The sequence below is a fragment of the Catharus ustulatus genome, chromosome 1, assembly GCF_009819885.2.
Source record: "Catharus ustulatus isolate bCatUst1 chromosome 1, bCatUst1.pri.v2, whole genome shotgun sequence".
In the NCBI taxonomy this organism is placed as follows: Eukaryota; Metazoa; Chordata; class Aves; order Passeriformes; family Turdidae; genus Catharus; species Catharus ustulatus.
Genome location: NC_046221.1, coordinates 117,774,318 through 117,795,746, shown reverse-complemented (window position 1 = coordinate 117,795,746; position 21,429 = coordinate 117,774,318). Strand labels below are relative to the sequence as shown.

The 21,429-nt window shown below is 39.7% G+C and overlaps 1 protein-coding gene across 3 annotated transcripts in view; it reads right to left on the bottom strand.

The window, feature by feature from the left end:
• SPIDR (scaffold protein involved in DNA repair) overlaps positions 1 to 21,429 on the bottom strand; it is a 199,616-nt gene that overhangs the window by 77,871 nt on the left and 100,316 nt on the right. The gene's annotated exons all lie outside the window — the stretch shown is intronic.

The following is a 21,429-nucleotide window of genomic DNA, read 5'->3' as shown; positions in this document are numbered from 1 at the left end:
CTTATGTGCCTGCTTTGTGACCACTTGTACACTGATGGCATCCATAGCATCCTGCAGCATCCACCGTGCTCTACAGTCTCATTACACGCATCTGAGAAACCACTTCCTTTGATTTTTTTTTTTTTTTAATCTGTCACCTAGTGGTTACATTGCTGCCCCCCACTTCTTGTTTTTAAGAGGCAGTGAAAAATCATCCTTCCTGATGCACTTCCTAATACAGACCTTTATCACATCCTCTCTCAGCCACTGCTTTCTCAAGGTGAAGAGCCCTAGTTATCCCAGTCATTTCTCACAGGCAAGCCGCTCCATACATCTCTTCTTGTTGCTCTTCTCTGATATTTTTCCACTTCTGCTATGTATCTTTGATTTGGAATACTGAAATCCTAATGCAGAAATGCACCACGAATTTCTACACTGACATCAAGACAGTTTTGACTCCATTTCAAGTCAAGTCTTATTTTCCATGTATTTTTCTGATCATTAAATGAAGACTAAGCTGACATATTAACGAAGCTCTTGGAACACTAAAAACACCTTCCTGGATACCAACAATCCAGAGTCCATAATTTCATATGTGCACTTCATAATTACCTACAATTTCCTAGCAGGAGAGCCCAAGTCTCTCCTCCAGCCCTACTTCTAGACAAGAGTACACTAAGAGTATGAACACATTCCCCTGTCCATAGGATTGTGAGGATGACAGCACACCATTGAACAGAAAGGAAACTTGCCTAGTGTTCTGTTGTACAGAAGGTGTCCAATTTTCTGTTTTCTTCATTGTGGTACCATGGGGATTTGAGGCAACAGGTTACACCACAATTCCTCTGCCAGTGGATGAAAGGTGAGGAGTGCTGCCACTCTGCCACCATTACACACAATGTCACCACTCCTGAGGTATTCACAGAAGAAGAACTCTACAATATCCATCCAAGCAGCTGAGGGCCATGTGTTTGTTAGAGTGAAGAACTTGAACTCGAGAATTTGAGTGTCAGGTTTCTTGGTTGGTTGGTTCAGGTTTGGAGGGTTACTGGAGAAACTTTAATAGACAAATGCCATTTTAAAATGCATTGTTCAACATTTTGCAGAGATTTTAAAGAACATTATCCTTTTCTTCCATAGACATTTGGCATTTGCTATTGGTAAAGACTCTTTACGAGTCCAGTCTTCCATTCACACTCATTTGCTCAGTAGCAAGAACAAATAACAATCCCTGAGTGAACCTCAGAAAGACAGATCAATACACACATATGCTTGATTTTACTTAAATATTTTATTATCAAATCTAGAATTAAAAAAACCTGCAGCACAACTACTAAACAACCAAAAATTTCCCCTCAGACTTGTTCTTATATTCCTATCTTATTCTGGTACTCATTTCTGGCCATTTCCTTTTGTTTCTTTGCCAGGTCATGAAGAAAGACCAAATTCTGCTCTCTTCTGGTGAGGTCACTTTTCATGAAAAGACAAATCCAGGGCTATCAGCACAGGAAGAGTAGCTGAAAGCAGCAGTAGCTCTGGGTTCTCTGGTAACACAACTGAGAATTACAAAAGGTAGTGAGAGCTTGCTCTGAGCCACAGAGCACAGCAGCAAAGCAGAACACTCCTTCTCAGCTGGTCAAACTCTGCTTCAAGCAGCCTGGAGGTCTCAATGGACAGCATCAGGCAAGGGGAAGTGACTGAAATACTGGTACAGAAAGCTCCAAAGGTCTTTAGGCATGTTATAGGCCAAGTTTACCTCCACTGTGATCCACTTCAGCTTTACTGAGCTGAGAAAAATCCTTTGTTTCACTGTATTTGCTGCAACTACTGACAAATGTGTAACAAAGGTAAAGGTGGTGTGGATAAGCCAGGTAGCACAGAAACCTCTTTTAGGCAAAGTCCTTTCTGCAGTAATCCACTCACAACAACCATCAGTGAAAAGACAGCAATGCTAGTGAACCAGAGTGGAAACTTCTTTACCGAAACATCCTGGCGGAGACATCGCCTAAGTGAAACCTTCTGTGCAAGGGAAGAAGTTCAGCATCTTGGCCTGCCACAGAAACACTGATCCTATGTGATAAACAAAATACCTTTCTTCTTTCTAGGTTAGAAAACAGCCCTCAGTAGTGTGTGTACTTTGAAATTATCACTCACAAGAATAACTTTCAGAGCTTCATTTTGCTTCTATGCAATACCGCATATCTCCATTAAATCACCATAGGTGGATTCTATGGCATAGCTCTCTCAGTCAAAACAAGGAAAAACACTCTGAGAAATAACATTTAAATTCAACATCTTTCCTTTCCTTTCCTTTCCTTTCCTTTCCTTTCCTTTCCTTTCCTTTCCTTTCCTTTCCTTTCCTTTCCTTTCCTTTCCTTTCCTTTCCTTTCCTTTCCTTTCCTTTCCTTTCCTTTCCTTTCCTTTCCTTTCCTTTCCTTTCCTTTCCTTTCCTTTCCTTTCCTTTCCTTTCCTTTCCTTTCCTTTCCTTTCCTTTCCTTTCCTTTCCTTTCCTTTCCTTTCCTTTCCTTTCCTTTCCTTTCCTTTCCTTTCCTTTCCTTTCTCCAGAACAATCTTAGTATTCCTGCATTACTTTACAGACATAATTGTACAGAACAAGCAAACAATTCTAATTTTTATATTGAAATCTTACATAGTCTACAGGTCACTGCTACTTTGGTGTATTTCACTGAACAGTTGTAACGACACTTAGCAACCAGATCACACCAGATTTGGGACAGTTTTTATACTCCATCACACTATTCTAATATGCCCACATTGCTTTTCCAGATTCATGTAAGAGGGCTGACGACTCAGCAGAGCAGAATAAATAATGCAATGAGATGAATGACTCCTTGGATTGTTTTTCTGTGATCCCATTAGTCTTCAGAGTCTACACACCTCCAGCATGTTCTAGGTTTACTCTTCCATTTCAAAGAATATTTATTTTCAGAAAGAAACAGTCTTTTATGCTTCAGAGAGAAAAAAGTTAGAGGTATAGTGGAAAGATGAAAGCCCTTATTATTATTTAAAAAAAACCCCAGAAAACCCACACAGCTCTGCCTCTGTTTATTATATTTAAAATACTTCAACATCTACCAACCCAATAAGCCAAGTTTACCTATCACAATTCTATATGTTGCACAGTCATATGAACAAAACTCCTTAAAACTTATCAATTGAAACTAATTAAAAGCCAAGCTGAAGGAAGTGGGAAAATACCAGATATATCATTACAAAAATAAAACCTAAGAATAACTTTTTAAGAAGAAGAAAGAGATCTGTATTTTTTAGAGGATCTAAGAAAACAGATTTGCAACTCAAGTTATTGCTTGAAGCACTATCACAGTAAAACCTCTACAACACTGATACAAACACACCTGCCAAAAAAAGATCATCAATAACCTCTGAAAACTGGTAGAAGTTCTTGCAGCAAAGTGACTTATCACAAAAGGACAGTTTTCTGACAAATCACTTCAGCTAAAGCTCTTAGCAGAAGCAAGCCAATTCCAAAGGAGAGGAGCATTTTGGAGCACGGTTATCTCTCACTATTGCACCCTGCCCTCCCCTGCCAAAAAAGCAGAAACAACATCTTTGAAGTTGTGGGAAAACACCTGTGAAAACATACAGATTTTGGAGAAAACTGGTGTGAGAGACATAAGGTGGAAGGTGTGCCATCACAGGCATCTTGGCCCTGGCAAAAACCCTGAAGTTTAAAGTGAGAATGACATTCCAAGAACAATAGTGAAATTTGCCAGTCCAGAGAAATGTTTATGCAATAAAGGGTGAAACAACTCCTTTACACACACATTTACTAAGCAAACAACTGTGAATTAATCGAGGGCTTAAATATATCCCATAGTGTTTAACAAACAATGCCATCCCTATTCCCAGGCTTGGAAGCTCCATATCAAGTTTTGGAAGCAGGGATTTTGCAGCCAGATTTGGAAACCTGAGAAATATTAACCTAAAGAAGGAATGCTGACTGACTCCTTAAAAACGAATCATCATGCATTTAGCTTTTCTATTCAATACATTCCACTCTCTATGTACCTTCACTAGAAAAACAGCAAATACAGTATCACTGTGCAAATACCCCAGGCTTTACGTGACAGACACAGGATCTGAATGGCCTCTGGTTTCAAGTCAAGTCATAGGGGATAGCACAGGCAAAACCAGGAGAGAAGGAAAAAAAAGACATAATGATCAAGTTCCAGCAAAAAAGACCCGCCTTTTCTCCCACTACAGTTGAAGCACTAGTGGTAAGAAACCTTCTTGCATGCTCCAAAAGAAACAAGTTTGTGCCAGCAGATATGATCCTCACATATAAGCCGAAATTCTTCATTTTTTCCCTCTGTGGTGTCAAGATTCTCCCCGATTGCTTATGCAATTATTGAATCTTTTATTCAAAAGAGTTTCCTCTTCTTGTTCATCCAGGCCAAGGGCCAGCTTTGCTTAGATCTCCTTTCCAAGGAGTACATCCTGGTCTGCAGCTGCCCTGCCCTTCCTGCACTGCTCCTTCTGATGCTGGTGCTCTGCTTCATACTCTCATTCATCTGCAATTCAAGATGGACCTAAATAAAATTTATTCCCTTGCCCAACTGCATCACTAAGCAGGACATGAAAAAAAACATACATAAATGCAGTGATACTAGATCAGTCTTGCTTTAAGTTCTACAAGTATATCTATTTAGGATATTGTATTTTGACATGTATTTATACATCTGTTTTTAAAACAAAGTTACTTGTGCTCTTACTCTCCTCTCTATCTGTTGTTTTAAAAAAAGAAGCATACCTGAAACCACTGAAAAACTGTCTTGTACAAATACTGTTCAAAGAGGAGTCTCTGGGCTGATTTCCTGTATGTTAATGTGCTCAGCTGAAAAAATGTCCAGGGCATGATTCCCAGAGTACGGTACAGGAAAAAAGAGGAGTTCCCTGGCTTAGTTAACATCAGAAGGAAGACACAGGGACTCATCCAGGGAAGAGGCCAGTTCATGACTCTCATATATGCGTGCACATACACACAGAAGTGCAGGCACACGCGTGTGCGCTCCCTTGCCTGCCTTGCCTCTGCCCTGGCAGGGTGGGTGAGCTGGCGCAACATCCCCTCAAGGGAACAAGCTCTTGAAAGATCTGATATGACATTTTTACATTCAACTGACTGCATGCAACATTCCTTAACAACAAAAAAAAATTATCTGTTTGCTTGCTTGAAGCGTCACAAAGATAATATTCACGTCTGTGACCCTGACTGTCTCTGGTCAAGAGGCAGAGAGATTGTGCAGACCGCGTTGCCTTCCAGCACCCCGGGATGCCTGCCAGGGAACAGAGCTGCTGTCCCAGAGGGGAGGGTCAGATCCCCCAGCCTTCAGCTAACACGGTTAGCAGTCCCTCTGGTCACTACTGAGGAGGTGAATGGCACACACAGGGGACTCGGATTGCACAGCCTACACCTGGGTTATTGACATACACAGCAAAAATGCCAGTGCCCTAAATCTGGGGAAAGAGGGTTTTTTTGTTTCAAGAGAACTTATCCCCAGATCACTTGTCTTTCCATTTCTTCTTTATCGTTGTTGACCTCCTAATTCCTACATCACCATCCTCCTTCAGTATCTACCAAAACATTCATATCTGTTTTCTACATTGTGGTTACATGTCCATGTGGGCTGAAAATCTTTTAAAGAATCTTATTTAAACACAGCTTCATCATCCAGATACTGTTTGGGCAATGAGCTATGCAGAGCCAAGCAGTATTACAGAATCTTGTTTCAAAGCCTGTTTCCACTACCGGAGCACTCATTTTAAAGTGAATTTAAATTACTGTCTTTCCCATAAAAACTTGCTTAAGTGCATTTTAGAAGAAATGTTGCCAGTGCAGAAATGCAACTTCTGCCCTTGGAAGTCCTTGAATTAAAGTCTGCTGAAGGCTGCCAGGTTAATCCAGGGCAGAATTCGTCTGTGTTTGTTCAGCCCTTCTCCTCTCCCACCCAAGATGTACTCCTGGAGATGGGGTACCCTGATGAGCAGAACTACTATTTCACCTGATAGGGCTGATCCGTTCATCACACCCACCACCCTTTGCCTCCATCCCAGTAAGGACATAAGCTAACAGAAAAGCTGACTGTCTAAAGCATCATGTGCATTTTTCTATGTCTCAGGCTCATCCTGTCATGACAGTGGTCTGTATAACACCTCCTGCTGCCACAGACCATGACCACAACTGATCATGCAATGACAGTAATGAATGTAAGCTTGATATATGAGTATACAACTCCCTAATTTTATAAACTGGTCACAGAACATATGAAAAGCTTGAGATGCAAGCAGATTTCACCTTTTTTATTCTAAACTTTTTCTGGGACTGCTGTTTTTATTAAGTCTACTACGTAAAGGTTAAAAAAAAGAAGTTTTGAAGAAATGCAAGGCCCTACTAACCCCAAGAATGGTTACCCAAGAGAGTGCACAAAATGTGCATCATACACTCTGTAACCCATGTGCTCCTCTTCCAGGGTACCCAGAATTTCTGGCAATATCTGATCAGGAGAGCACACATTAGATAAGAAAGTGTCTTAAAGACATCCAGGGAGTTTCTCTTCTGTGCTGTCAGACGCTTAAGGACACACAGTAAACACAACTGTGGCAGCTTAGCAGTCATTTGTACATTTTTCCAAGCTATCTTTTTCAGGTTCTTAAATCACCAAAAACCCAGTCTAACAGCTACCAAACAATTTTACAAGTGTGGCAAAATGACATATCTGTTACAGAAGATGTACTTATGAGACTTTGTTAGCTTTCTTCTGTTTAGATAATACAGCTGCATATAAATTACTGTTGCATTTTAATAAAATCATAATGTTAACAAGGTCCACATGGAAAGCACAAGTAGCTAAAACTTTGAGTAGGCATGGATAGGAAAAAAGACTATGCTAGACCAGAAAACATAGCAAAAGAATAGTTAGTAATTCAAGCAGCAGAATGAATGGCTGACAGAATTTTAAGCAAATACTTTGCCTCTGCGCTCACTTCTTCTATTATCTTCTCTGAGGGTGAACCTTTCTACCCACTGCACCCAATCTTGGACTGTATCAAGAAAGCTACGCCTTCTGAAAGGATAGTAATATTTTTTTTGCTGCCATAAGAGACTGTCTTACAGAGAACACTGCAGGTGGGAAGATTAAAAAAATTAAAAACCCATTTAAACACAGATCCACTATTCAATAACTGTCTTCATTTTCTGTTTTGTTGTTGCTATTTTTTCTTTCTTCCCAGAAATATTCTTGCCAGCTGTTTTGCTGTCTCTCAGTATTCCATCAACAACCAAATATCACCATGTGGTGGAGGATCTCAAAGGCAGAATTAAGATTAACAGTGTTATGATTAAGTGCCAGCTGAAGAGACACAGCCACAAAACCAGACTCTGCGGCTGAGAGCTCATGGCCCCACTCAAGATGCCCCTGAGCACTGAAATTTTCACCCTCTTCCCTCCAGAGCCAGGAAAGGGATGGCACTTCCAGAAAGAACAGTCACCCTTGGATGACAAAAACAGTTTCAACATTGAGACTTATGAGTATTGTCTGGCTCCCCAGTGAAAAAACATAATTCAGTTCTATGCTGATACATGCATGGGAAACCTATACATGGAAAATGCAGGTCAGAGGAAGGCCAGTGGGATAAGGACCACAGGTATGTGTAGCCATGGTATTCTCATGCTCAGTACGGAAAATATTCCACAGGCTGGCACATTCTTCAAATACTTTTTCAAAATAATTATTACCACTTAGACCAGTATAACTTACAAGTTAAGCAAATAAAATAAATAAATTCCCTAGTTACATCCCTTAACCTCATTACTTATCTCGAAAAGCAAGTCAGTTAGCTTTATTTCCAGTGCTCCCCTCTGCCAGATATGGTTGCTATGGGGCACACAGTATTTGATTAAAGCAATTACATCTACTGGCATATACATACGTGTTTGTTTCATGCCATGGAAATATCTCTATGCTTTTCACAGAAACTGGATATAAAAGTTATACATGGAAAACCTGTGAATGCCCTCCTCCCAAACTGTAAACATAGCAGGAGACTTCTAATGTTTGTTTGAAAACATTTGCCATAAGTGATAATCCCGATGGAAAAAAGGAAGTAATTTTGCTTACTCCTTGCCTTCAGGTGGCTCATTAAAACACCTCTTATAAAAGAAAGAGGATATGAGTCTTTCTTGACTTTATGCTGAGGCTAACCATCTTTGGGGAAGGATCCTGGCAGCAAAAGAGTATAAACTCAATTCTTTGTTTTAATTTAGAATTTAATTTGTCAGCAAAACCAAAGTTCATAAAGAAGGCAAATTTTGACAAATTGCAACTGCCATGAGCTCTGCTAAGAGCAGGATGTAACATGAATGTGATTCTTCAAGAGAACAAATTATAATCATTGCATCCAAACAAAAAATGCTTACATTAATAAGTTTGTTCTATAGTTTGCCAACTCTTCAGGCTGGGTACTAAGGAAAATTTGCTAACCACACATTCATAAGATGAAGTGATCAGCAGCACATCTACTACATGTCAGCAGGACAAGATGACAGTTGTCCTGTTGAGTTTTTTGGATTACAATTAGCCTTTTCTTGCATTGTAACTACAATACCTTAAATCTGAACACACCTCTAAACAGAAGGAGGTAATATAAGCAAAGCAGTTTTCCAAATCTCAGAAACCTTATTCACCTGAATCATTTGCATCAACAGAGAAAACGTGTGCTTATAAAAATAGTAATTTATTTGTGTATCTAAAATAAAATACAGCACATGTACTAGGTACAGACTGTCTGCTGCTCATTTCAGCTACAGTACACTCGTAAAAGTAAATGCTTAAGATATACTATGTCAAGTGGGTGGGTAGCAGGGTAGACTCTGCAAGGAAATGTAATCATTAGTATTACAAAGACATCAGTAAATAGCTGGAGATGTTCAAAGCCTAAAGACTTATCAGACACTCAAGACTGGGATTTACCTAGCTAACTTTATCAACTGGTCCCCTAGACAGTCTTTACAATGTCAGGCACAAACAAATTTCAGAATGAGGTTCATATGATGTCCTTAAGACAAAAGGAGACACACTTCAGAACTGCCAACTTCCTTTTCCTTGACTCCTACAAAAGGATGGCAGGTCCATACTTGCACAGCTGTACCACAGGTGCCTTGAGTTGAATGCTGCCTGCCAGGCTGCTCAGGCAGGGCCAGCACAGCACAGAGGCAATCAGTAACCCAGCAATCCCCCTGCCAAAACAGGAGAGATGAGCTCTGCTGTGGTTCTCACAGCATCAGCTGCTCTCAGCATCGCAAGCTCCATCATCACATCATGGGAGGCTTCACTGGGTTATGAAAAATCATAATGAAATCTCCTGTAATTAAAGATATCTCTTGCCCAAGAGGGAGATCTTCCCCATCTCTGTCTCCTTGATGCTATGAAGGGGAAGATCTTCTCATCATCTACTTTTGTGGATACAGATAAGCTAAGAGAAGAGAATTTCATCTCCATTTCTGTTTTTCTTTTTTTTTCACTTTTCAAATATGAAAGCATTGTTGTAGAATTGCATGAAAATTGAACGAAATCACTCATAGAGAAACCACACAGTTTTTTCCATGTCCCACCAAGTCAGATGTCATGTATCAAGGAAAACACCTGTTTAAAAACTAGCACAGTACTGCACCAAAGAAGTGCGCTCCTTGTTCTCCTAAGTATGTCCAAACTTCATGAGATAAACTGATGAACAGCTGTACAAATGGGAGTAACACTGGCAGCACAGCCCCATGCAGAAAAAGAGCAAGTGAGCTTTCCAAAGAAGCGAAGAGCACAGCAGATGTAGTGAGGGTACAGCCACGGCCATAGAGCCAAGTGTAACACACACCCAGGAGCACATGGTGTGCAGTTCATTCTCCTCCAGACCCAGCTGCAGGGGCTGTACAGGACGGCTGCCCCTCTTAGCTGCCCAGCACCAAGTACTGCCAGGACCTCACCATACCTCTGGCAAAGCTCTAATCCTTCCAGTGCAAAGGCAGCCAGGTTATCATGAACTGACTTAAATCATCAGCTCCCACTCAGCTCTCAGATTTCACACTAATGTGCGTGAAGGACTTTCACACATTCATCTCCACTCTCTGCTGGCACGGGGCAATGGTGTTCAGCAAGACATCAGGAGTGAGCAGGCAGCAGAGCCAGCAGCACCAGTGGCAATTCACACAATGGACAGACCCACTGCAGCTTCCTCTCTGTGTCTCTGCTGCTCTGGGATATGCTTGATCTTGCTGAACGAATTCAATCAATGAAAAAGTCATACTCCTACCCCCTCCCCATATTTTTAAAAAGTTATCTTCTGATTCACTTTCTAATGGTTTAGTGATATGGATCACATGCAATGGCCAAACTCTGCCCTATATAAACACTTTATGTAAGTCACTGAAATAAATTATGCTGCAAATTATGAGAAAATTATGCTGCAAAGGGGTAAAAATTATCCTCTATTTGTTCAGGACAATCAACTCCTTTTTTTCACTGCCAATCCACATTAGATTGGTAACTTGCTGCTTGCAGAATGCTCTCTGAACACTTCAAGTAGACATGGCTCCCATTGTGCTCCTGGGCTACAGTTTATTATCTTGTTTTTTTCTGCTTAATGCAGTTATTTTTTTGAAAGAACAGAACAGAGTGAATGAGGATAAAGCAAAGAAATAAACAGGAGCCAAAATCTCTCCCTGTCTACAACAAAAACACGTCACTAGCAACCACAAAGGATATTAAAATCAACAGATAAAGGTCAGATAAAGCATAAGATAAGGTAGTGCGTACATTAATATCTCAAAGATGCTATTACAAGGTTAATCAGTTATGCTGCCAAGATTTAGGTTTGAGCTATTTGGTGCCTATGAAATATAATCAAAATAATTTATTTTTACTTTATAAACAAAATGTAAATCAGCCATGAAATTACCACTTCACAGAAAAAAAATTAATATAATGCAATAAAATCTAAGTTTAGGGTCACAGCTCCCTAAGGTTTTTGAAACTATACAATACAGCTGTTCCAATGCAAAGTAGACCCCAAGTTTTTAACACAGGTAAGCCTTGTACCAGCTGACGGTAAATAGAAGAGTGCTTGGTATATTGCAATTTTGTCCTCATTGAGTTACATGGTCTTCCCTTAGGTGTTTTCAGGAATGCTATTGAATACCAAGAACTAGAGGTTTCTTTGCATTTTCATCTGACAAAAATCAGAAGTTCAGAATTTGCATTATGATTGATTCTGCAATTTCTCTAAATCTTTGATCCTACTATATTTGTATGACTGAAACTCAGAACAAAATATCAATTGCCTGTTTCACTTAGGGGATGACTCTAGATTTTCCATGCCTGTTCAACACAGGGGTGGCTAATTCTTGAGCTGAAGGGAAATTATTTAGGCTCATGTCCTTACAACACAACAAAGGAGAAAAGCAATTGATAATATTCGTTCAGAAATCTTTGCAATTGCTGCTTTCACAGTAGTAATTCTTGAGAAAGATTTGCAGGCACAAATCAGAATACAGTGCTTTTCCCATGGCCTGCCTGTGCTCTTGGCAGTGCTCTCTCTTGAGCCTGCTCAACGTAACGAGGAGGCAGAGTCTGAAAGACAGGGTTAAGTCTAATTATTCAGCCAGATACATCAAAGGGAAAGTTACCATGAGTATAAAGTAAGTCATATTTCAGTATTTAAGAGCCCAGTATACAGCTTAAGGAGAACTTGAACTCCACCTTTATCAAACTATTACCTCTGCTATGTATTATTCACACAGCAAGAGTCTTAATTGCCCAGACACTCTGCCAACTCTTTTCTCTCTGTTGAAACCAACCACATGAATCTAAAACGCCTATTTTCAACAGAATTGTACTGAAACACACACTAGAGATATCAGTTGTCAAGTGTTACGCAGAAAGTTTCACATTTTGTGAACTACAGATTTTTACTGTGTTTCCAAAGTGCAGTAACTTTGTACTGCAATCATTCACTTTACAACAATATTTTGAAAACATAATGGTTAATTTAACTCTTAAAATTTATATCTTATGCTAATAAACGATTTCTTTTTGCTCACCTGTTACTTGCTTCACTGTTGCTGATACGCGACAGAAAATCCAGAAACAAGAAATTGTTTTAAGTTAGTCCTGCAGATTTAAGAGGGCAATCATGCTTAGTGCTGGTTCAAAACAGAAAGGAGAACATCAATGAATTCTGTGAACCTCTTTGCTAAACAGACAGATTTGCTGAACCAGCTAAGCTGTTTTCAGGGCACTTAGCTTTGGAACAAGATGAAGCTAGTGGCACAACAACTGGAAACCCAGCAAATGCAGTGCTGTGTCTAAGAGTGCAAGATGTCTCCTCTACTGGACAAGGCATTTCATAAAATTAAAATTGTTACTGCATCAACATCTAAAGATGCAGGTGGTAAGCTACCTGAAAATAATGTCTAGTTCTTTAACAGTACCTTTTCCTTGAAGATTTTAGAGGAATGTACAAAACTTAAAAAGTTCACACCTTACTATTATTTAACAGGTATCTTACAACTCCTGCTTTAATTAAAGTGCTTTTTCCTTTACCTCATGAAATGAAAATAGAAGGTAAAGAGGATGGTAATTTGTCTAAAAGAACACAGAAAAGGAATCTCTAGGTTCACACTACCCTCAACCCATGGTTTGCCCCCAACCCTCATTGAGGCTGACAAGTCTGTGGCTTGTGCTGAAGACCAGGTCAAGGACTCGTCCAACTTGGAAAAACAGAAACAAAAAGCTCTCCCTTCAAAAAAAAAAAAAAAAAACAAACCAAAAAACCCACCAGCTTACAGCTGGAGCACTCCTCTTGGTCAGATCCAGGTCCCAGCAGAGCCCGGTCACTGTTAGGCTGGTAGAAACAAGGTGTGCCAGGGAGCAGGAGCAGGGTCAAGTGGAACAGCTGGAGGAGGCCAGAATAGCTGAGGCAAGGATGTATCACAGATCTTGGCCTGAGATGTCACAGTGCTTGGTTCCCAGGGAAATCTTCTAAGGTATCATCCTCTGCCTCATACTCTAAAAAGGACATATGCAAAAGGCAACCTCCAAAGGAAACATGCTCTTAAAGGCTTGAGCTAACTGCAACTTGTTCCTTTGCAGTTGCAATGGAAAGCCAGGAACTGCCTGTGTATGCAAAAGCTGCTCCCATCGCTTTTCTAATGGAACGTAGTCCCTGTCAAAACTGAAGCACAAACAGTCCCAATCCCAAGGCAGCAAGAGGCAAAGTACGGTAGCACAAGCAGTAACACAGCAATCTAAATGCTTTCCTCCAACTGTTCTGCATAATCTCATGTCAGCGTGTGCCATTCACGATTTATTCAAAGTTAATTTCAGGTCTTTTTCAGCAAGGATTTACACTCTCTGCTCTTTAAAGCAGTGCTTATTACAAGGATGCTCATTTTTACACCAAAAACAGTAAGCAGAACTTGCAACTCCTTTCAACTGTCTTGTGGCCAACAGAAAAGCTGTAGCTATTTACTGCAGGAAAAACATGAGTGATCATGGAAAAGCTCCAGTTCAGGGTCTTTGGCTAAAAAAAAAAAACCAAAAAAACAACAGAAACCTTTGCCTCTGAATTGGTATAATTTCTGACAGCAGTGTTTTGACACCAGCCTGGCAGAGACGTGAAGCAAAGCCGAGCATCTTTGCTGTTTGCACAGACAGCTTCTTGCAGGTAGCTGGCTCAGAATTAGCCAGTTACAGACCTGTGAGGTGTAATACAAACAAACAGTCCTGATCATAATATGCAGTACAGGCAACAAAGCCAAAGAAAGAAGAAAATACATGCCAAAATATGGAAGAATAAAGAAGGTGAAACATTCTACTGCTAATGCTTTACAAAAATGTCAGGCGATGGTCCTGTCCGGAGTACAGCTTCTTATCTTCTTTTTCACATGAGAGGCAGCAGAAACATCTCACAAGAAACCTAGAGATCAAGATGCTAAGTTTCAAGTAGTAGAAGATTATAAAAATGAAAGTGACAGGGCTTGCACAAGGGGGTTCTGCTCTTTGCTGAGATGCTCTCTTAAAGTGCCTTCAGGACAGACTGCACACAGTATGTGCTCTCAATGTCCAACTGAATCACACTTACTCTTCTGTCGTAGAATTCTTTTAATCTGTGAAATGAAAAACCTCAAGTGCAAGGAGGCCAACTCAGCCTAAAGGCAGGAGTTACTTTTTCATTCTTTTTTAATAAGCTTTTATGGGGGCTCTTCACCCAGAATCACCACTAGTGCATCTCTGCTAATGGTAGAGATACAAGAAAAATAAGTGCTAGGGCCTCAAGATATTAATTTTTTGAATAAAAGATGAATCCTCTTCTTACTATAACCCTTACCTAAAGATGCTAACTTAAAGAGCACCGAACTACAAACTAATGGCAAATCCTAAACTACCCAAGTAAAGACAAAACCTTCCACTACAGGAATTCAGAAATGGTTAGAAATCAGTGTGGACTGACAACCTGTATTATCTGGATCACAGGGAGATCAAAGCACCTGAAGCTCTTCATATCAACTAAAACCTGAGCTTTGTGTGTGATAACTCCTCATCTTTGGCATACACATCTTTGAGTCAGCAAATTGCCTTCATTTGATTTTCAAAAAACCTCTCAGGGTTTATCCGCTGAAGAATCCCCTTTTTTATTTAACACAAGGAATTAAGAAGTAATTACATTGTGTTTACACATTTATAAGTGATGGGTTGCCTTTTGTCAAGGGTTCTGGATCCCTTAATCCTTCCTTAATCTAATCAAACAAATTGGCAATAAATAAAACACAAAGGGATGTGGCAGCCCAAGGGAGAAATTGCAAGGAAAACAAAGGAAGCTTCCAGACTGCTCCTCAAACCAGTGATAAAGTGCAGGCAAAGAAAACCTACCACTCAATTCCAGTGGTAACAGGGAAGTAGTGGGTGTCCTTCTCAGTTCTCATGCAAAGGTATAACACAGTAAGTCATAATAACACAATGCATCAAGCTCCAGTATCAGGTAGTGAGACAACTACAAATTATTTGGACTAAAAAATTCCTTATTTTTAAAATTTGTTAAAGGTCTGAGAACTTCTAGCTACCAGTGACAGCTAATTTATTCATCTAGTTGCATTTGTCCCTTTGAAGCCAAGTGTTCAATAAGTGCTGAAAAAACTAAAAAAAAAAAAAAAAAAAAAAAAAAAAATCCCTCCCTCAAAAGTGTGAGGAAAAAAAAAGTACAGTGGAATTGTTCAAGTAGTTTCACATGGCAAATGTTTCAGTTTGGGCTATTGACATTTTATTGCACAAACCCTTCCATCAGCTGCCTAGTAGAAGGACTAACTGAATGAAATGATACTTTAAACCTTGGAGAAAATATACCAGGACAGATTTTCTTCAAGTTACCTTTGAGGTGAAGGTTCAAACTATGGCATTGGAAACCTCACAAGCAACACAGCAGCACTCTATCACAGAGTTCATGCTTTCAAGGGAGAGTAGAAAAGTGCAATGTCACAAGAGGGGCTTCTGTCCTGGAATCAGAGAGCCTGGTTTCCCAAAACCATCTGCCAGAAGCATCAGTACTGGGCAAATCCCCACCTCTTTCTGAGCAAGCAGCCTTCACACCGCTGAGGTTGGCACATATTAGCTCCTTTTAGGATTGCTACAGCTGGTCAGGCTTTCAGTTTCTTTTTTTGCCCTTAGCAGAAAGCTTATTTAACTGGGCCAAAATGACTTTTGACAAGCACTGCTTCTGAGCTGCTCTATTTGAAACCAAGCTGAACATATACTTCACAACTTATTTTTTTCAGACATAACTCCCGAGACAGCAGACCAAGCTAAAATGCAACACCTTGTAAATCAGAAAAGTTTATCTTTACTTGGAATTGGGTCAACTACAATGATTTAAAGCTATTTCTCTATTTCACTGTCATCCAGCCACCAGCTTTGAACTTCCTTGTTTAAAGCAAAGACACTAAGGAAGAGGCACCTTTCATAGTAACAGTGAAAAATCCAGTAAGAGCAAAAATTGCCAAGCATGTGCTTGGAGGGTAGCAGGCAACAGGAACTTTAATCATCTAACTGATAAGTATTCACTTAAAAATGTCCATGAAAAATGAATATAAACACGGTCTCAGTGCTATAATCCTTGATCACGGAAGATTCCCAGAAATGTGATGATGCTTTGCTTTAATGGCAACCATAAAACAAACAAAAATTCCAAGATTCTGGGATCAGCCTATGCAGACTCTGTTTTAAAATCACAAACAGTATTTTACTGTTCTGTGATTAAACCTTTCCCTATAAATCTTGATCTTTTGAATGTGCTTTTATTTCTACTTTAACTCAGATACAGTTTCCCAAACACAAGATAAAAATTCAGCTTTCCAACAACCAGAAATAAAATCTGTCCTTTGTAATACAACCTCCTAAAGCACATATTTGAAAGCACACAGCCACAAAGAAACCCCAAGAAAGACTGAAGTTCTCCCTTCTTTACTTAAGTCGTTACTAAGTAGAGAAATGTGTGTAACTTCTTCATTGATTATAACACTTCACAAGAAAAGCAGGGGTTTTTTTGTGTGAAAAAGAAACACATTTCTAAATTAAGTAACAGTGGGAAGAATTATTTACTGTCTCCGTTTTACCTAGACTCTAGTAACTAGAGTGCTGAGTCATAAATTAAACTGGTGCTCTGACCTTTAAGGAACAACTGAGATCATAATAAACACGTCTCGTATTTTCAGCTGAGTCCAAGTAAAGAGAAGTCTCACAGCTCCTTGAAAAGCCTCAGGAGATGCAGTTTCTTAAAGCACACATAAAATTGATTAGTGTTCACAGTAATTAAGAACACATTAGAGAAAAGAGATGCTACAGAAAAGAAATGCTAGAGAACGGATACAATTTACTTTGAATTTGCACTTTTCCCCCTCCCATATATACTCTAAATTAGAAAAGAATACTGAAAATCAACCATGCATGCGAATAATCACCAAAAACACACAAAACAACCTGAGAATAGAGTAGACTAGACACTACTATAGTTATGTGCTGCCACACAAGTTAGAATTTAATTCTTGCTTGGGAACCTATCAGCTACATCTTCCTTCAGCCCAAACAAAACTAAACTTCTTCTCCAGAAGTCCCTCAAACCCACTATGGACCTTCCAGTGCTATAATGAGGGCCAATACATCTGTATACAAGCCTGTGTTCACACATGCCTTTCAACATTTTATCTGTCTACATGAACTTGCACTTTATCTTTACCAGTTCAGTAACCAACACTGTATTTCACTATAAAGGTATAGTTACATCTGTGTAAGTAGGTAATTTATTCTTAATCAGGGTGTACTACAAGCTACAGTCTTCATAAGTATGAGTCTGCTATGCTGCTAAACATATTTTATAACAAGGAGGGCTTAGAGGTTAGCACTCCACCTGTGCATCACTAAACTGTAACATGTTACAGGCAATTTTCAGTCCAATAGATGTAGGTAAGTTCAGAAAACAAGATACAAATGCTATCTTGAAACCCTTTCTGTATCCACAAAAAAAAAAATCTCAGCCAAAATCAGAAGGCTGTGTGATTCAGCTAAGTATATCCATGTGCTGGTTAATCTTAAAAAGGGGACGAGGGTAGGCAGACCTGCTCCCTGCTTGTCTGTGAGCTGGTTCAGTTTGCTAACCCAGGGAATTAATAATGCAGAGCTGGTGAACGGAAACTGCTCCCAAAAGGGTGTGATGTGTGCTGGAGATGGGACAGGCAAAATGGCAAGGACACACACCCCACCCTCCAGGCAGCCGCCAGGGCTTTTGCTCAGGAATGGAGCTAAACAGCACCATAAAACAATCCAGTTTCAATTGGGGAAAAAAAAAGTGTCCAAGCAGATGTCACAGCATAAGATGAACATCAATGTAGATTATTTTAGGTGCTTCTCATTGGCCTTTCCACCTCACTAAGTTGTCAGCCAGACTGTAGACTCCCAGGAACTCAGGTCATTAAGACAGGAATGATAATAGGTATAAAATACTTCAGGCATTAATAGCAATAACAAGAAACAGAAACAAAACAACAAACATCAATAAACACTGAATATTGTCACAGAGCTCTGACTAAATGCAAAACATGTTATTTACATTATGTAATTGAGTTAGGAAGCACTTTCACTCTTGCTTCTGAATACGAAAGTGCTGCCTTCTATCTCTGCAGTTTGAAATGTCTCTCAGTGGCTGTAGCAAGCTCAGGGAAAAAAGTTCTCTACTGTACCACGTGTTGAACCATGTGCCAGCCCTTGCATGGTATGTAAATGAACTCATTGATCTCTTCGGGTTTTCCCCTTTCTTTTCCCTGATGTTTAATGAGGATATGGAGCTCAGAGGGAGTAGCAGGCAGGAGATTGCGCTGTACTTTCACAATGGGAAAGAAGCCAAAATACAGGCACAATGCCTGGATTCAGCAGTTTCAGGCCAATGCAGCACAACTGCATTCATCCTTGTCCGGGAAGAACACTTTCCGCTGCCACTTTAACAGGAAACCTAGCTCAAAAACAAGGGTGGGCTATCCCCTCATTCACTTTTCACACCTGGCTATTGAAGCTTTTCCCCCACATGAAAAGTTTTCCAGTTAGAGAAGCTTCCAAAATTGCTTAAGAGCAATTTGCTTTGGTTTGTTACGATGATTTAGTTCTGTAATGTTCTGAATATTACGTCATGCTTATTGGTCTTTAATACTGGGCTTTTTACACTGAAGATTTTGGTAAAAAAAAAACATGCACATAATCAGAAAATATTAAAGTAAGAAAAGGAATGTAGCATTAGTCAATAAAACACAAGTATATATACTAAAATGTCTCACAGAGTATTCATTTTCTGCCTGAAAATGGATCCCATTGACACAGACTGCTTAATTCCAATTTTCTTATGTTCCACCTACCTGTTCCTTAATTAGCCTCTCTTTAGCTGTTTACAACACAGACAAATTACTTGGTACAATCTGAAGTTCTCCTCTTCCCTCTCAAATCCAAAACAAATTTTTTAACTAGTTGGCAGAAAATAAATTCAGATGCATTCTAAGTTCTCACATTCCATAGGAACAAATACATCCTTAGGACAAGACTGCACATGCCTCTAGAGAGAAGAAGCACAACATTCAGAACTCAAGAAGGAGCAGCCAGAAGCATCTTTAAGTCTCTCTCAATGTGCTGCTGTTCTTGGGAACTACAGCAGCTTCTGACATAGCTCATTAGAGGGCCTTAAGAAAAGCAGACTTTGACTCTCCCCAGCCCCCCTCTTTTCTGTCCTTCCCTCAAGTCCAGGCCAGTGTTTAATCAGCATTAATTTTATTTACTAATATTCCAGTAAAACTGAGAATCACTATTATTTTAATTTTTTTTATATGCCCAATGAAGACTCATAATAGATATCTTGCTGAAGATTTCATGGGAAGCCTGTGGCATAAACCAAATGGAATCAGGAATGTAAAGAATATTTTGAAAACAAAGTCTGCTTTTCCTCATCTAGTAGCCCTTGGTTATGATTCTGCCTTAACACTACAAGACATCTGAGCATGTGTCAAGAGTTGGCAGAGAAAGGGATGAGATTTTGACCACGTGGCTGGCATACAGCCAGCTCTGTGACATGGACTACAGTGGCACAATATGAGGTCACAGCATATGATTCTCCTCTGTCCCTGGACAAACTGTGAAGCCAGGAGAGCTTTGGCAGAGTTGAGGTTTCATGCACTGTCATAAATATAGGTTTGCCTAAAGAAAACATTCTGGTTCCATGCTGTCACAGTTAGGCATCCAGGCCAGCTGGCATCTTCTTTCTTGACCCCGAAATCAGATTCACAATATCTTAAAAAATTTTAAAAATATTTGCTAGAACATAGAATTGTCCATTTGCAACAGTATGTTGTTGGCAAATGTGAGGCTATCACCTAAAATCTTTGTTCCAGGCCTTTAACTCTTTCTTAGCAGTTCAGAAAATAAAACAAAATAATCATGTTTAAGACCAAAGGGACATTCTTCCCCATAGAAACTAGCAGTTCTTGGCTGGCAAAGAAGAAACTTGCATTTTCTTACTGCTTCTCAAAAATGGGGAGAGGGGAAAGAGGAGATGGAAGGAGACGATTAATCAAGATAGTATTTGCTGATGTTTATATTCCGAAACAAAGGGGGATAATAATCCAAGAAGATGTATTACATGACAAAGATGGGAAGTAACTTGCTACATCATGGAATTATCGGAGCCACATCCCAGCTGTAAGAGGCACAGATACAAACACAGATTATTTCAAATGAGGTTACTAGTGTTTCACTGTTAGTGAAATTGGGGAAGCAAAGAAGGAAGTAAAAACTAAAAACAATGTTTGTTTTGAAGATACTATATTTTGACAAGTCTGAGGAAAGGCTGTCAAAAGAGAAAAGTTGTATATCCTGACACTAATGGACTCTATGAATAACTTACAGACAAGATGATTCTGATCATGTTTGTTTTTATATGAGGCAAAAACTCATTTGCTACTCATATTGACCTAGTTTGAAGTTGCTTCTATAAAAACAAATATGACACAATGAAAAACTGCTAAGATTCACTGAGCTACAGAATGTCCTTCCTGCTCACCCTGGCTCACTTTTCACTTCCAAACGTAAAAGGAATGTCACGCATTTGTAAACTATGTCTGGGAGCAAAGCCTCAAGTATCATGAATAAAAACACTCAAGTTCTACACTATACCAGTAAAAATGCTACGTGACTTCTATAGAAGCACGAGATCAGATGTTTCTAAATACAGATGGTATCCATCATACGATGGAAGAACATTAATTACTGCATTTGACATCCTTCTTGGGAACTGCACCCCTCCTCACTGATCAGAACAAAGTCTCTGGCACACTAGAAGTTGCCAAGACTTTCTGCTTCTCTGTCCTCAATGCAACGCATATTCTCTATGGAAGGAGGAAAACAAGAAAAAGAAAAATTTGTAAAGCAGCCCTCTGTTCTGTATGCTACACCACTTGATTTCTCAGCTCAGCTTTTAATACTGAATCTTACTGCAACCATATTTCTGGGCAATTATATATTAACATATATATCGACAAGTCAGTTTCTCACTTGTATGCAATTTGTTAAAAATCGGCTACTTGCAGGTTGGCCATTTGCAGCTTCTATTCAAAAGTGCAAGCTGTAAACAGTGTGCTCAAAGGCACCCGACTGGGTCTCCCTGACCTGTTGCTCTGCTCTGCTTATATGTCCTGGCTCTAAGCTGGCCATGAAAGGGAACAAGGTAAAAGCCCACATGAACCTGCTCATTTGTCCTGGAAACAAACCTCAAGCTACACCTGGGAAATCAAGAGCCTGCAATTGCTGTGGTGTGGGCATTTTCTTCTACCCAGAGGATAAC